Here is a 17,756-nt window from a genome sequence, read left to right on the forward strand (position 1 = left end):
CCAAAGATGTCTTTAGTATGCTCAGGAATTAGTTGCTGTAGGTGTGGCCACCACACTAGAAACCTCAACAAGCTGAATGGGTTCTGTGTTCTGTGACACCGTCCATGCACCAGAGCCATGGCTATGAGCCACAAAGAAGGGGGAGGAACACCTCCCACAGCAATATAGCTTCGTGCTGTATATTTGGAGGATTTGTGATCAAAAGACTCCTTCCCATATTTACTTACAGCTCCTTATTTTCCCCTGGATTCACATACGAGTCCATGAACAGCTCATCTAAAGGCAAGGGGCAGTCTTCAGTATCCCTTCTCTCTGCAGAGCACTGAGACTGAACTTGTGAGCCCAACTCTTCTCTAGGGTAAGGGATTCCCATGAGGCTATTCAGTGCACCCTGACAAGAGGAACCGCTCCATTAGCCCATCAGCCATTACTAGGCACACCTAGACTCCAGTGACCATGTTCAACCTTGAACTTGAGAACCACCACTAAATCTCTTCTTTTAAATAGGAACTTGGGCTGGCATAGAAACTTATCGTGAGCTTGACCAAGCCTGTGTATCTGCCATTCATATTTTACATAATATTCTGGAGCTTGTGTGTGGCCAGGAAGTTCAGCGAATTAGATCACAAATCCAGATGACAAAGCCAGTGGCTAAATCCTGTGGGAGGACACTTAGCTTTTCTCCAACCCGTGGACATTCTGCCAGTTGCGCTATCACAAAGGCAGCTTTGAGGGTGTGGAACTAACAGAAGATACCACCAATCCTACCAATACAGCTGCTGCGAACAGACCCAGTGTTACTCCTCAGATCAGAATAGTTCACTCCACAATGTCTCAACAGCATGCCAGTCAATTTGCACAGGACGCTTACAATTAAACTTTAATGATCTACTACTGTGTGAGTGTTTTATCCACAAAAGAAATGCATTTGTAACAAAGGCAAATCTCAGCTATTTTTTGATGGCTTATTCAACAATCAACCACTAGTTATTGACTGCCTACTGTGTGTTAGAGTTGCTTCTCGTCATGGTCCTAAACAAAAGATAACAAGGTCACCATTGTTATCCATTGTCATCCAAATGTTACACCATTGTGTAGCTTACTCTACATAAGAGCATACCATAAGTAAGAAAACAGATAAATAGCAAGGTAATTTCAGATAATCATAAGTTCTACAAAAAAAAAGTAAACAGGGCAAGATGGCATAAAAGGTGCCTGGTCTTAGCTGCCCCAGATCATTTACACCCCCCATCTCCCTTGCATTCTCTACTATATGTGCTGGGAAGATAAAATGCTTATGTCCCAGCATCCCTTACTGCTAGGGATAGTGTGACCCAAGGCCATGAGTCCAAGTTGAACACCCTGAGGAGGCCCTCCCTGCCCAATAAAATGCAGAGCCACATAAGGAAAGACTTTGATGCTTTGAACTCTCCCTCCTTCTTGTTTGGGACCTAGACATAATGCCTAGAGGTACAGCAGCTGTCTTGTGACCTTGAAATGATAATCGCAAGGAATAAAGTCAAGATGTTAAAGATGGCAGAATAGAAAGTGAGGAAGAGTCTGAGTCCCTGATAGCATCATTGAACCTTGAACAACCTTGACCTAACTACCATGGATGTCTTAATACGTGAGACAGAGACTTATCGGTTTAGGCCTATACCAGGTTTATTCTTATTCATAGCCAAACACTTTCCTAATTGATAGATGGACATGAGGTTGTGGGTGGGAAGATATTCTAACCAAGGTGCTCATGGAAATCTTCTCTGAGAAGATATTTTAGTTGAGACCTGAATGATAAGAACGAGACAGTCATGTGGAAATCTGGGAGAAAGAAACCTAGGCAGAAAGAAGAGCAAGTGCAAATGCCCTGAGACAGAAATAAGTCTGCTGTGTTCAAGGACTAGATTTCAATGTGCCTGGAGCATCACAACAAAGGGGACGGTGGCCATACTGGAGGTCTTAGAGGCATGCAGGAGCTAGACCACGGAGACCCTCAGAAGTCATGTCAAAACTTTTAATTTCAAAGAGATTTGAGATAGATGGGTTTGAGATACACTTTGGAGGGAAAGCCTTCCACAAGACTTACTGCTGGATTCAAAGTAGGATAAGAGAAAATAAGGAATTAAGGACAACTCACAGATTTTTATCCTGAACAATGGATGGAGCCATTACTTATGTAGGAAAGAATGTGAAAGATCTAGGCAGGGAAAGGGAATTGGAGTGCATATGGAGGACTGTGTACATATTAAGTTAGAGATGTCCATCAGAATTGAATTGCAAGGAGCAATGTTGTATGGAAGCCAGATCCATGAATCTGAAACTCCAGGGAAAAGTCAAGTCTGGAGTCAGAAGTTTGGAACCACCTGCATACAAATGACATTTAATCACGGCTATGGACGTGCTTTCCTGGCCAGAGAATGCAGATAAAGAAGGAAGTTTCAGCCTGGGGTATGTCAACATTTAGATGCAGAATGGAGGTGAGCATGCCAGCAAAGGGGACGGAGAAGGAGCATTCAAGGGATTCAAACAAAAGCCAGGAAGCTCCGAGAAAAGGGTGTTTTAAGGAGAGTCATTAGCTCTGTTGAATGATGCTAAGAGGCTGGGAAAGTGAGACAAAGAGGCTGTTGGATTAGTTCATCTGATGTATTTGGTCATCTTGCTAAGAGCAGTTTCAGAAGACAGGAGAGGCTCCTGCCTGACTTGAGTGGCTTCAAGACAAAGTAGAGACCTCTCTTGAGTCCAGAGTAGCTCTGCTATGAAGGGGGGTGGAGAAAGGGAGCAGTGGATACAGGATGTTTGGGTAAATCGAGGATCTGGGAGGAGTTGTTGGTTACAAGACAAGTTCTGTTTGGACAGCAAGGTAAATGGAGTGAGGTGGCAGGGTGTGATATTTATCGAGCTCCTAAGACATACTAGGCACTTTACAAATTTCAGTTCAATCCTCCCAAGGTGCCCACGAAGCTGCCATTTTGCGCCTTCTTTAAGGACATGAGGGAGGCACTATAGCACACCCATTAGTACTGCAGGTTTGAGTCCAACAGAACCTGAACTCTGCTGTTTGTTAGCTGTGTGGCCTTAACTAGTTACTGAACTCTCTATGCCCCAGTTTCCTCATCTGAAAAATGCAGATAAAAGCAGTACCTACCTCAAATGATTGGTGTGAGGAGGAAAATAAAATCATCCATGTAAACCAGGTCCACAAGCTTCACACATAGTAAGTGCTCAATAAATATTAGTTCTTCTCAGAGATGGGAAAAGAGAGCCTCTGAGGTTAACTGTCTTCATTTATTGAACAAATATATTAAGCTTCTACTTTTCGTTAAGCACCATGTGAGGCCAGGGAGTATAGCCATGGACAAGATACGAAGTGTCCCTGTCTTCATAGAGCTTAGAGTCGATGATGATAATCATAAGACTAATAAAACCAACAACACCCAACATGTATTTACTGCGTGCCAGGCCGCAGAGTTTTCACAGTAGTGAGTAACAAAAGCAGAATCTGTCTTTCTCCAATTTGTCGTTCTATTATGTCATCCTTCCCAGGGGTATCATTTTACCAGGAGAAAGAAACCCAACTCCAGTGACATAATCCTGTGGTGTGAGGACATGTTATTGAAAGGAAAACATTAGAGGTGATGACTAACCTTCCTTGCTTTCTCCACCATTTCCCCAAGATGCTATCAGAAACAGGTCGTGAGGATTGTTTTTCTCTGCATCCTGCCACACGTCCCCTTCCCTGGTTTCTTCCCAAGTTGTTTAACCAATGACACAAATGCGACAGGCCCCGTGTCGCCTTTGGGTGAATCAAAGATAAGTGTTATGGGGTGAGTTGTGGCCCCTTCAAAATTCATATGGTTGAAGTCCTAACTCCCAGGATCTCAGAAAGTGACTGCATTTGGAGGGAGGGCCTTTAATCAGGTAATTAAGTTAAAATGAAGTCATTAGGATGGCCCTACTCCAATATGTCTGGTGTCCTTATAAGATGAGGAGATTAGGGGCGCCTGGGTGGCTCAGTCGGTTAAGCGTCCAACCTCATCTCAGATCATGATCTTATGGTTCGTGGGTTGAAGCCCCGTGTCAGGCTCTGTGCCGACATCTTGGAGCCTGGAGCCTGCTTCGGATTCTGTGTCTCCCTCTCTCTCTGCTCCTCCCCCACTGGTGCTCTCTCTCTCTCTCTCAAAAATAAATAAACATTAAAAACTAATTTTAAAAAATAAGAAGAGGAGATTAGGACACAGACAGGTACAGAGAGAAGACCATGTGAAGACACAGAGAAGGTGGCCATCTGCAAGCCAAGGAGAGAGGCCTCAGAGAAAAACCAGCCCTGCCAGCAGCTTGCTCTCAGACTTCTGGCCTCCAGAACGGTGAGAAAATAAATTTCTGTTGTCTAAGCCACCCAGTCTGCGGTATTTGTTATAGCAGCCCTCGCACACTAATACAGTAAGTAAAACACGCCACTGGGAGAGAGGGCAGAAGGGTCGGTGGGGGGAACAGTGCAGGGCAGTGGGAGGCAAAGCCAAAGACCAGGGAACTGAGTACTTAGAGGAGAAACTGAGGCATTGAGCAAGGGCCGCGGGCTAGGGAAGTGAGGACAGGAAGGAAGGAAGTGATGGTGTAATAAAAACAGGAGAGTTTCTAAGACTAAAAAATATCCCATTTCAATATCCCCTGTTAATTCCTCACTACATATTTCTCTTGTACTATTTCACATAGATATTTAAAAGTGAGACTTACAGGCAAACGAAGCACAGGCAGGAATTTGATCTGCTGCAGTGCTTAAATAGATCATGCTGAGAATACATGGCAGGCGCCAATGGTACAGGTGTGAAGGGGGTGCACTGCTCCTCACAGACATCAGAACTCATACGGTCAAGACAGTCTTTCCTGGAAGGCCGGGTTTATCGCTGGGTGCCGCGGTTACCCACGGTATTTGTCACCTTCTCTCTGTACTTTCCGACCTCCTCAGCTGTACCACGTTATTGTGCTTTCTCTGTAGGTTTGATCTTGGTGGGTTTCATGTTTTTAGAAATAATCAAAAATCTTTTAAGCATTGCTTGGTTGATGAGGTCGTTGACCAAACCGAGAATTGTACTTTTGGTCAAAAACAAAATGACATTAAAAAAAAAAAAAAAAAAAAGAGACTCGTTGGAGAGTACTCACCGACTACTTGAGGACAAATACAGGGGGAATTCTGAAACTGTCCTGAGCAGGACAATGTAAACAGGAGTGTGTTCTCCCAGGATGAATATAGGGAAAGACAACAATGCTTCAAACAAATTAACTGATGCATTTGTTTAAAATCTCATCTCCTGGGGCGCCTGGGTGGCGCAGTCGGTTAAGCGTCCGACTTCAGCCAGGTCACGATCTCGCGGTCCGTGAGTTCCAGCCCCGCGTCAGGCTCTGGGCTGATGGCTCAGAGCCTGGAGCCTGCTTCCGATTCTGTGTCTCCCTCTCTCTCTGCCCTTCCCCCGTTCATGCTCTGTCTCTCTCTGTCCCAAAAATAAATAAACGTTGAAAAAAGAAAAATTTAAAAAAAAAATAAAATAAATAAAATAAAATCTCATCTCCTTGGGGCGCCTGGGTGGCGCAGTCGCAGTCGGTTAAGCGTCCGACTTCAGCCAGGTCACGATCTCGCGGTCCGTGAGTTCGAGCCCCGCGTCGGGCTCTGGGCTGATGGCTCAGAGCCTGGAGCCTGTTTCTGATTCTGTGTCTCCCTCTCTCTCTGCCCCTCCCCCATTCATGCTCTGTCTCTCTCTGTCCCAAAAATAAATAAAAACGTTGAAAAAAATAAAATAAAATAAAATAAAATAAAATCTCCTTTCTTCAGCGTGATGCCTGACATGTTGCATTGACAACCTCACGTATTACACTGGAGAATCCCATGCCTAAGCTAACAGACACAATGTACAAATGTGCTAACGGTAACACACAAATAAGAAGATGTACCAGATGTCAACAGTAAATGGAAACCTTATCTCAATTTAATAAATATTCTTCATAGAAAAATACATCTGACCAAGAAAAAAAAATCTTTAAAATTCCATCTTTAATATTGGGTTAGAGGAGAAATAAAATGTTCTTTCTTATATTCAATACATTTTCATTCAAGATACTGTTTTGCTACATTGCTCAAAGTATAGGGGAGAGGATAGTAAATGCTTGTAGGGAATAAGTCTTAGGTAAATTTACAAAAAAAAAAAAAAAGAGCATTTCTCCTCTCAAAAGAAGCTCCTTCTTAAAAGTTAGAGAGGGAGGGAGCCAAACCATAAGAGACTCTTAAAAACTGAGAATAAACTGAGGGTTGATGGGGGGTGGGAGGGTGGGGAAAGTGGGTAACGGGCATTGAGGAGGGTACCTGTTGGGATGAGCACTGGGTGTTGTATGGAAACCAATTTGACAATAAATTTCATATCTAAAAAAAAAAAAATAAAACTGTAATGGAAAAAAAAAAAAAAAAAAAAAGCAGCTCCTTCTTATCACAGTATCAAGTCCCGATCAAGGAGTCAGAAATTTTGACTAATCCAGAATTTTGGTCTCACCCTGTCACTAAGACACTGTGTATTCCTAGGCAGGTCCCTTAAAGACCCTCTTCAGCTCTCACAACCTCAAGATTAGAAAAAGAGTCACACAGTCTACCAAGTGAGTCAGCCAGGTGCCCCTCCCTACCTCTCTCTTATCTGGGCTACAAAACTCCCTTTTCTAGGCTATAGGAAGAAATGAGCACCTTTAGTCCCTAATCACATGAAAGCATGTCATTTCTTTCTACATAAAGAAATACCATAAAAGTTATACACCTTAGTTAACCTTCACATGTTAAATCATGAGAAATGATAATAAATTTGGTTCACTGTTATAAAATAAACTCCCTTCCTAGCCCTTTTGTCTGTTTGCTCAATTCAAAATTTGAACAGTATGATCAGTTTATATTTCTGGTATTCATATAAAATCAGTACTTCATAAATATGAATCATGCTATTAACTGCATGTATGCTGATGTTGTCTAATTACTATCATTTGCATACCACACAGCTCTTAAATAAGTCAAAAGACTAAAAGGAAGTTTGGAAAGTGCACCGCGTATTTCGGTCTGCAAGTCCACACATTACAACCTGATCTTTAAACATAAGTAACTTGATCTTGAACATATGTAGGAGAGACTTTCTACTTTCTAACCATTCCCACCCTAGTCAGCCTACAAACTCAAGGAGAAACTTATAAATAACCCCATGCAATAGGAAGAAGACTATGAATTTGTTTTATTTCAAGCAGAATGAAGATATTTTGAAAACATTTTTAAATTTAGAAGTCTTTTTTCACATGAACTGGATTAATTTTTTTTGTCTGTTCAAATGAGGGGAAACAATGGTGGTAAGTTTTCATTTAAATATAGAAAAGCAAAGGGGCGCCCGGGTGGCTCAGTCGGTTAAGTGTCCTGCTTCTGCTCAGGTCATGATCTCGCGGTTTGTGGGTACGAGCCCAACAATGGGCTCTGTGCGGACAGCTCGGAGCCTGGAGCCTGCTTCGGATTCTGTGTCTCCCTCTCTCTCCGCCCCTTCTCCACTCATGCTCTGTCTCTGTCTGTCTGTCTGTCTCTCTCTCAAAAATAAATAAACATTTAAAAAAATTAAATATGCAAAAGCAAACGGATCATGGAATGAAGATTATGACTTCTGTTTATATAATATTTGAGATAATAAATGATGTGAATCCTTGAGCATCAAAGCAATCAAAAACTATATTATGTTGCAAAGTAGCTTTGGTCAGTGTTTTTAATACTTGGATTCTAAGAAGGGTTGGCTGTGACAGTGGCCATCCACTACATAAAACTCTAAAATAACAGCAATCATATAATAGACCTGGCAGGGGCAAAGCCATTAAGAAATATGCTTGTAGGGGGGCCTGGGTGGCTCGGTCAGTTAAGCATCCAACTCTTGATTTTGGCTCAGGTCATGATCTCACGCTTCGTGAGATGGAGCCCCGCATCAGGTTCTGCGCTGACAGCACGGAACCTGCTTGGAATTCTTTCTCTCCCTCTCTCTCTGCCCTTTCCCCGTTTGCACACACATGCCCTCTCTCTCTCTCTCTCTCTCTCTCTCTCTGTCTCTCTCTCTGTCTCTGTCTCTCTTTCTCAAAGTAAATAAATAAAAACAAAAAGAAATATGCTTGTAGAAGTTATCAACAGAAACTATCTCCTTAAATGATATCCAGCTTTAACCATAGCAGTTTCTTCTGGAGGCAGAAGTCTTATTTTCTTCTTTCACAATAATTTATTCTAAACCAAGAAGCCATTTGAGAATAGAAAAACACCCCAAGAATGTTTATTGTTCTACTCAGACGGAGAATCCTCAGTGAGGAAAACAACAAGAGTTAACAGTATACTCATTTTTAATACTTCTCGGGTAAACTTCCCTGGCTATTCTGACTTCCCAGTATTTCCTCCAAGTACATGTTGGTGGGTCCACAGCAGTTCTCAAAGTGCAATTTCCTGGACCAGGAACATCAGCGTCATCACTAGGGAACTTACTAGAAATACAACTTGCCACATCTCACCCAGCCCTACTAAATTAGAAATGCTGGTGAGGTGCCCAAGGACATTTTTTTTGACAAGTCCTCTGGATGTTTCTTTTTAAAAAAAAAATTTTTTTTAATTTATTTCATATTTTAGAGGAAAGAGAGAGACAGAGTATGAGCAGGGGAGGGCAGAGAGATGGAGACAGAATCTGAAGCAGGCTCCAGGCTCCATGCTGTCAGCACAGAACTTGACGCGGGGCTCGAACTCACGAACCGCGAGATCATGATCCGAGCTGACGTCAGATGCTTAACCGACTGAGCCACCCAAGTGCCCTGAGAAGTCCTCTGGATGCTTCTGATGCTCCCTGAAGTTTGAGAACCACTTGTCTCCAGCACATGGCCGGCCTGACGTTCACTCCATTCATTTTTCCTTCCTGCTGATGCCTTAAATCCCAATCCTCCTCAAGTCTGGCCCAGTTATTTCATCAAACTTTGACAACTTCCTTACTTGAAACAGCACCTAACATTTACATACCACAATTAAGTATCAACTGTATCTGAAGTGATTTGAGCCTGCTGTGTCTTATATTGTCCTCTACATTTTTTCTTACCTATGTCTGTTTTATCGTTTCAACTGAATTGAAAGCCTCTTGAAGGCAGGAACTATGTCTTATTTTACTTATTATTCTTCCCATAGCATCTGTCCGTGCTCATGGTCTTTTCTTCTTCCCGTCAACTCCCATGTATCCAAGTTCTACCTACGTTTCAAGTTTGAACTCAAATGGCACTTTCAATGACCTGCCTTCTTCTCTGCATGTATTTTCCTTCCTTGGAAAAACCAAAACTTTGTATCTTTTTTGTTTGCTGCCTCATATTACAGTCATTCGTTTGTGTCTTATCTCTCTCATCATTGAAGATGGAGATAATTATTCTAAACCACTGGGTTTTTTTAACCACTCTTTAAAAAAAAAAAAAAAAGAAAGAAAATAATCTATCATGCCTCAGGGTAGGCATGTATAATTAGTTTACTTTCCCCCAATATTTATGACTCTGATTTTGGGTAATCCGACTATTTACATAGGAAGTAACTCTCACATTTCAGAGATACAGATACTGTATTTCTCCTAGGCACATTGTGGGTCTGGAAGGGGGTCTGTGCGCTGGAGACAATTGTTACAATTTGTGTGGTCTAATAAGTGGTCTCAGAAGATTAGACATGAAGTAGTGGGAATCTGCAGGAAATCGAGCCATAAGGAAATCAGGGCGACTTGAAGCCACATTGCTAAGGAAGAAAAGAGCCTCACCCCAGGGTAAGGACCAGTAGCAGAAGGCTTAATTGTTACCATGTCATGGTGTGAACCCACTGTGTCGCTGCCTGAGCTAATGGGAACCTGATGCAGCCAGCTTCCTGAAACCCGCCAGTCCTGACTTCAAACACGGGCAGCCCATCCTGCAGGATCAGGCAGGCTGGAGTCACAGGTTTATTTCCTCTCCAACAAAAGAGTATCTCCCCGCCCCCATCCCCACTCCCCCATCAGCGAAAATGGGCTACAGCCGCCACCCTGGCTGGGTTTTGGGACCACCCCTCCTGGTTTCCCCATTTCACACTTAATTCTAACCTCTCCCCCTCCCTCCATGAACCTTCCAGACTCCTCTGAGTAGCAGACCCAGGAGCGAGAGAAAGTTCACAGGTTGTTTGCCAACAAATCCCACTTGGCCAACTGGGAGTGCATACCAGGTTTTCACACTCGTGTAGTGAGATCAGGTGTTGAGAATTCATCCTTGATGGGAACGGGCAGTGCCAGCAAAGAGAATCGGTGAGTCAGCTGAAAACTTCGGGGTCTGGCTCTCAGGTTCCTACCTGTGTTTTTCACTTGTTTTGCCACAGGTCTCTTAAGGAGAAAATGCCGAAGTAGCAGGCACAGAATCCTTCCGTTTATGTGACTGGAAGAGTGTTTACAGTCCTCGGTGTCTGGGGTCAGCCCAAAGCCCCAAGGCAGGCAAGTATTGTACCAGGGGCCGTTCTGGAACTTAAAGCTTCCCGGGCTCTTTCTCTGACTCCAATTCCCACAGGCAGCCTTGGTGTTTTGCCTTTGCCGAGATTTCTGCGGTTCCCTTTTTCACATCCCTTATCGACATGTAAACTCCACACTAGGGTGAAAAGGTAGGTGTTTAAGATAGACGGCAACAGCTGGGATTAACTGCCTCTTAAAATGCTGTCTTAATGAAATGCATCTCTTTATATTTGGGGTATTTGTAAGCACAGAATGAGAATGAAACCTGAGAAGATTATGTGATAACCAGACTATATCCTGTCAAGAGGGAGAGTGTTTCTCCAATAACACAAAGATGAGCTTCTAGATAGCCTACCAGATAGCCTCCTTCCGCCCAGCGTCTCCCATCGTAAATCTACATTCTTACCCCGGTTTTTTTTGTAGATTTTTGAGGATAGAGCTCATTTCCCTGGAGAGACAGGCCTAAGGAAAGATCTGGAACGCCTCCAGTTAAAAAAAAAAAAAGCCACCATTCTGCTTAATCAACATTTGCTCCATCGGAATCAATATCCTGCAGAGGGTGTTTTTCATTGTTCTCCAGTCTGTTTGCAGGTGGCAGAGCAAAGATTCCGTACGTGATAAAGATTTGCTGAAAAGGAAAAGAAAATATTCCTCGGAATAGCAAACACGCCTCCCAAATGCTCCTTTTACCAATGAGCTTCCTTTTACGAGATGCTCTGTCTGGCTTTGCACACTCAAGAAACTTCAGTAACCTGACAACACCTCTCTTCCCAGAGTTATCTACTGTTTCTCACTGAAAGGGCTCAGCCCTTTCCCATGCGTCTAAAAAGTTATTGGTCCTCTCTAAACCTTAATTTCTCTATCTTTGATCATAGTTCCCTACCCTGTAGTTTGTAGAGGAAAAATAGCGTGTCTGAAATTACTAGCCCATGCTGGACAGTCCATAATAGACTCCCCTACTCTACTTAATTTATCCACGAATAGAGAGGAGGCAGATAGGTTTTAGAATCAGAACTGGGTTCAAATTCTGACCACTTTTCATGAAGTGTCCGTTGACGAATCCCTTAACCCAGAATCCTCCCTGAATTTCAGTCTCCTCATCTATAAAAAGAAGATAACGATCTCTCTCCTCGTTTCAGAAAGAGCTGGTAAGAACCAAAGGGACAAATATAAATCTTGTAATAGACAAGTATTGTAATTTGTATAGTTACAAACCGTAAAGCACGTAAGTCTTGTGAATTATAGTCGTCAATATCTTCACAACTGAATAAAAATATCTTGAACGCTACTGACATCACAAATATACTTAAGAAAGCAAAGAAAAATATTGAGAAATTTTGAAAGCAATGATCTTGTTATCGTGTTCTAATTTTGACTGGTTTTATCAACATTTTTACTCTTTTTGTGGAAGGCTTTTCTAGAGAAGTTGTGCCAACTGAGATCACCAGAACTCATGCTCTTGAGCTACAAGGAAGGGATCCAGAAAACGAAGGTCTCTTGAAGTTCAAAATATAGGGATACCCAGATCATTTATGAAACTCCAGTTGACTAGAAGATTATTTGTGTTTGTGGCACTCATCTTTCTCTGTTTGGGCTCCCTCGGCTTCCTGAAAGAGATCAGGGCATTCTGGGGTCCAGTGTAGGTGGAACAGCTGGAGATCCTCCTAGCCTCCTGGTGTCACAGCTTATCAGTGTTGACGGACAGAACACATAAGGCCCTGCCTGCCTTGCTGACCAAACAGAAACACACTCCTCTTTTTCTACTGGACTCTTTGCTTCTTGCAAAGGAAAGAGCAACTTCATTTATGACACTGAAATATGAGGCAATCAATGCATTCATGTCACCGGGCAATTTCCACCTCGGATGTCACTAACGTAATTCTATGACTTAACCCATTTCTTTGGAGCTGCAAAGTCTAACCCAGCCAACTTTTGATCATCTTCAAAAGAAACAGCGTAGACTTGATGAAAATCATACGCACACGAGACCCTCCTTTTGATTCAACAGGAAGAGAAGTGTGAACAGTCTATGAATTGAAACATACACATATTAGATAAAACAAATACATATGATATAAATGGCATACGCACCCCCCCCCCACACACACACACATACAATCCATGATTGGTAATTTTAAAAGAAGTTAATCTCTGTAAATTTTGACTTGGGGCTGAATAGTTCAGATTTCCAAATATATATAAGATATGTAACAAGGTTTCAGTGGAATGCATTGCTTTTGTTAAGTTAATTTACATCTCAAATGAGAAAATATGCATAACCCTGAAGAAGTCTGAATGTACTTTCTCATAATGAGACCAATAAGTAAAAATCAATGAATTCATTTATTGTTCATCCCGTTTTTAGTCAGTACTTACAGTATACCAAATGCTGTGCTCCTACTGAACATACATTGACGAGTCAAACAGACTTGGTCCCTACCCTCTGCATCGGCATTCTGATATTAAAACGGCATGTGCAGCTTCACTGCCGTTGGTCTAAGGAAGGAGAGTCTGGTAGAAGAAAACTATCTCCACACTTATGGTAACCTCCACCTTACACTAGACCAAAAGGCAGGAAAGAGTCTACTCTGTCACTTGTCAAGGCAAATCTGAGGCTGTCAGAGCAGCAGCCTGGCATAACCATTAAGAGCACAGGCTCTGGAGTCAAACTGTCTGGGGTGAATACTGGCCTCTCCTCTCTAGTTGTATGCTCTTTGGCAAGATACTTGATCTCCCTGTAAATCTGTAAAAAAGGAGCCATATTAATACCCCCCTCCTAGGGCTATTACAATGATTAAGTCAAAACATATAAAGTGGTTAGAACAGGGCCTGGAAAAGAGCAGGTGCTCAATAAATGCTGGCAATTGTTTTTCATATCTGACCTCATCTCCCATCAGGGCTCCGCACACAGCCTGGGGTCCGGGCAGGGTTACCTCCACTCTTCACATCTGCCACAACTTCCCTGGCCTGCCCTCTCCCCACAGTCCCTCCGTCCTTGTACACATGGTGTTCCATCAGCCTGGAGAACCTTAGTGTGTCTTTTGTTCGCAGCAAACTTTTCATGTATCCTTCAAGGCTTGGTTCAAACTCACTTGCTCTGGAAAGATCTCCTTAACCCCCAACTGCCAGTGGCTGGGTGCCTCTCTGCTCTGCTTGGCTAACAGCTGTGCATAATTCCAATTCTCTAACACACACTGGATTTGGAGTGCGTACTTGTGTGTTCCATCCCACCAGATGGGGGCTGCTATGAAGCCATAGAGAGACTCAATCAACCTTTGTTAAATGAACAAATAAATTAGTAAATTGACAGAGAGAGGAAGGAAGGAAGGAAGGAAGGAAGGAAGGAAGGAAGGAAGGAAGGAAGGAAGGGAGGAAGGAAGGGAGGAAGGGAGGAAGGGAGGAAGGGAGGAGGGAGGAAGGGAGGAAGAATGGAAGGAAGGACGGACCCCTGGAACAACCTAATTGGGACATTGAATTGTAACTTGTGGGGCAGGCAGTGAGATAAGCTCCCTGAAGAGCTCTGAGCCTAATGATTATTGCCTCCTGCAGACTCTACAGTGCTCTGCTACTGGCCTGAAGACATTAAGGGCAACCAGAGATTGAGCTAAAAGCAGGGAGCAGCTAACTTTTTATATGACTTTACCCTCCACAAACTCTGACCACACCAGAGACCTATAAGCAGTCTTAACATAGCATCTGCACCAACCCTCTGTCTTTAAGCACATGAATGCCTGCATTTCTCAAGAGGGATGGTTACCCATAGCTTTTTTCACATCTGGAAAGTGCACAGTTCCCCTTGGTAGCACTTGCTTTGGGATACTTCTCAACAGAAATGGCATTTCTAAAGCTGCAATTCAAGCCCATGATTGCTGTCCTCAAAATTAGTTCACTTTTCATTCTCTGGTTCACCAACAGCATGTCATTTCGATTAACTATTTGTACTCCCAAGAAAGAAAGAAAGAAAGAAAGAAAGAAAGAAAGAAAGAAAGAAAGAAAGAAAGAAAGAAAGAAAGAAAGAAAGAAAGAAGGAAAGAAGGAAAGAAAGGAAAGAAAGAGATTTCCACTACCAAAGACCCCAGGCACGTCAACTCTTTCCAAACACTCACACGCCAAGAAGGGAGAGGGAAAATATTATGTTTGAATATCATGTGGACTAGAGTGCTGTAATGAACCAAAAATCACTGAGAACTCGTTCACTGAGATCTCTGAAAAGGGCAGGTATTGTGTTCATTGGCATAGAAATTTCAACGAGCAAGAGCTTTTAATTTCCCCAATCTGAATAGAAACAATTAAATGTTAGAAAAACAAAGTATAGTTTTTCAAGTTTCAAAACAGAGATCTCCATATCCTCTTATTTTCTCTCTCCCCTTTCTTAGTCTCCCTCATGTGAACTCACTTTGGGCATGTAATGAGCTACACCCATATCTTGATGTCTGGTGCCCAAGGTGATGGGCTTCCATTTTAAGGTATAAGACTTTCTGATCACTGTCCTTAAAGAAGGTTCATTCTGGTACTCGCTTATTCATTCAGTAATTATGACTGGCCTAAGTCAGACGTTCTCCTAAGAAAAGGGGATAAGATACTAAACACAATCTGCCCTCTGCCCTGGGAAAGTTTTGACTAGTTTGTAATTTCCTGGTGGGAGACGATTTGCATGTGTGTACCTAACTTTAAATGAAAAAAGCATTTTGAAATTTTTCCACAGGAATTGAAAAAAATTTTGTAAGTAGGCTTCACACCCAGCGCTGAGCCCAGCGCAGGGCTTGAACTCATGACCCTGAGATCAAGGCCTGAGCTGAGATCAAGAGTCAGAAGCTCAACCAACTGAGCCACCCGGGAAGCCCAAGAATTGAATTTTTTATAAAATTTAATTTTTTTTCATTATTGAATAACTTTTTTTATAAAATTTAATTTTCTTTCATTATTGAATAACTTTTTTTTTATAAAATTTAATTTTTGACGATACGAGATCCTTGCATCCTCTGACATTGTATCTAGAATACAGTAGGTACTCTGCAAACATTCTTTTTCCCCCCACCATTGAAAATCAAGTCACGTTTAAGATGAAATCGGGGTCTTGATACTTCTGGCAAAGCATCAAATCTTACTGCACTGAGAAGATGTCTAGTAGAGAATATAAAACCATGGTCTTTGGAGATGGCCTCATCTGGCTTTCAAAGCTGGTTCTCTCTGCCACTCTGTAAAGCAGTAGTGATGGAAAAGAAAGTTGCCTTAAGCATTCTAAGCCTTAAGTTCCTCATCTGAAAAATGGGAGAAATAGCACATATTTCATTGAGATGTAAGTTTACTTGAGATAATGTATGTAAAGCTTTTTTTCATAAAAGTCTGGCATCAATAGGAGCTATTATTTAATGTAAATAATCACCATCCCCAATATATTTGCTTTGGGAGAAGAGCATATATATATATATATATATATATATATATATATATATATATATATATATATAAAGCGGGGGGGGGGTGGATTCTCTTAAGGCAAAGCATGCCTATAATTTGCAACGAAAATCAAATCCAGAGTGGAGGACTGCAGAATTCTGGCAACCTGGTTATTTTTCAAGATGTATTATGACAACCACGTCTCCCCCCAGGAGTCTTCCCCTGCCCTATAGAAAGGAGTCTACACCACCACAGGCCAGTACACACTCTTCCCAAGTGGTAGATGCAAATCTTGCTCTATTTTATCTAACTTCCTTATCCAAGAGGTTAATCAGGTCTGCCCTAGACTGTACGCTCTTTAAGGTTCTCATTTATGCTTTCTCTCTTAGTTAATATGTCCTCCTAGAACACTGCCTTGGGAGTATAACTTCTGGAAGCCCAGTATCAACTGGCTGGACCCACCCCAGGAAGAGCCATACTCCACTCCCAGGTAGTCAGGTGAAGCGCACTGTGTGGGCACACCCACCTGCTTCTGTGTGTCCTCTCCCCATTACTATTTCCATTCAGTTGCATGAATCAAACACCCAGGTTGCACTACAGCACAGTAGACAGAAGACAATGCATTTGACTTTGCAGGGCCTGTGGGGTTGAGGGAAGCCAAGCACCTCCCCCCACCCCCTAGCTGCCTGTAAAGTCACCTTTGGAAAATCTTTAAAACAGTACTTCTTAAATCTTGGGGAGTCTTGGACTCTTAAAAAGCTGTTGAATATATAAGAGCTCTCTTCCTGGGGCTGTGGAAAATATATAACATTTTTACATATACATTTTTAACATAATTTCAGATGATTCACAAAGTCCCTGCAGTCCTTCCATGTGCCCTTTGGGGTATCCCACCTAATCTAGGAGAATCCAAAATAGCACCTGAGTTCTCAGGATTCTAATTGTCTCTTTTTTGTGAATCCCGAGAAAGCCACCAAAGTGGTGAGCCCCTAAGAATTCAAACACTGAGTGGGAATCCTGCTCAGTAGACTGTCTCTGTTCTGGGTGTCTCTCTCTTTTACCGAGGGGTGATAATTCATCCTACTGGGGACATCCTGGCTGGTTTCCTTAGGCCCAGACATTGTGCAAACTCCAGAAGCTTCTGGGTCCAAGAAAAGGCGCATTATGCAGAAAGCACACGGCATCGGAATAAACACAGATCTTTAGTGAACAGTGGTTTGAGGTCATTTTCTCATCAGCCACAGTAGGCTCAAAATTGATGTGCAAACCACAAGATTAGGGAGCGCTGGGCAGCCTCGGGGTTGTTTTCTGTCTGCTTCAAGGGAAGCGGCTGTAGGAATTTCTGCCTCCAGCCTCTTGTTGAGTGACAGGAAAAGAAAAAAGGATCATTTGAAGGCTCCTCGATTCAAACGGAGCATACAGAATGCCAGGCCCTTGCTGCCCCGGAGAAAGCCACTCTGGTGCCAGCTTAGGAGCAAATGTGTTCCCACTGTCTCCTGGAAAGACTTTCCCCACCCCTGCTGAGGGAGTGGATTTCAAAGCAGCTGACTTCTTGCCCTTTTTAACAGGACTGCAAGTGTTCCCGTTTTAATTCTAAAACTTTCCTCCAAGTTTCCACTCCTCCAATGCCCCCGCCCCCCCCACCCCAAGAAAAGCTGGTATTCTGGGTCACTGAAATGGCTTCAGGTTATTAAACAGAGAAAGGAGATGAGAGGAACAGTTCCTAACAGCAAACACAGTATCGAAAGCTCACGTTGCATGTTAATGAAATGCTGTAAAACATCAAACCCTAAAGGTAACAGGGAAAGCCACCAAAATCCCTTCTGGAGT

The 17,756-nt window shown here is 42.7% G+C and overlaps 1 protein-coding gene across 1 annotated transcript in view; it reads right to left on the minus strand.

Annotated features, from left to right (window-relative positions):
- MRPS28 (mitochondrial ribosomal protein S28) overlaps positions 1–17,756 on the minus strand; it is a 208,956-nt gene that overhangs the window by 5,631 nt on the left and 185,569 nt on the right. The window lies entirely within an intron of this gene.

This window comes from Felis catus, chromosome F2 (assembly GCF_018350175.1).
Source record: "Felis catus isolate Fca126 chromosome F2, F.catus_Fca126_mat1.0, whole genome shotgun sequence".
Classification (NCBI taxonomy): Eukaryota; Metazoa; Chordata; class Mammalia; order Carnivora; family Felidae; genus Felis; species Felis catus.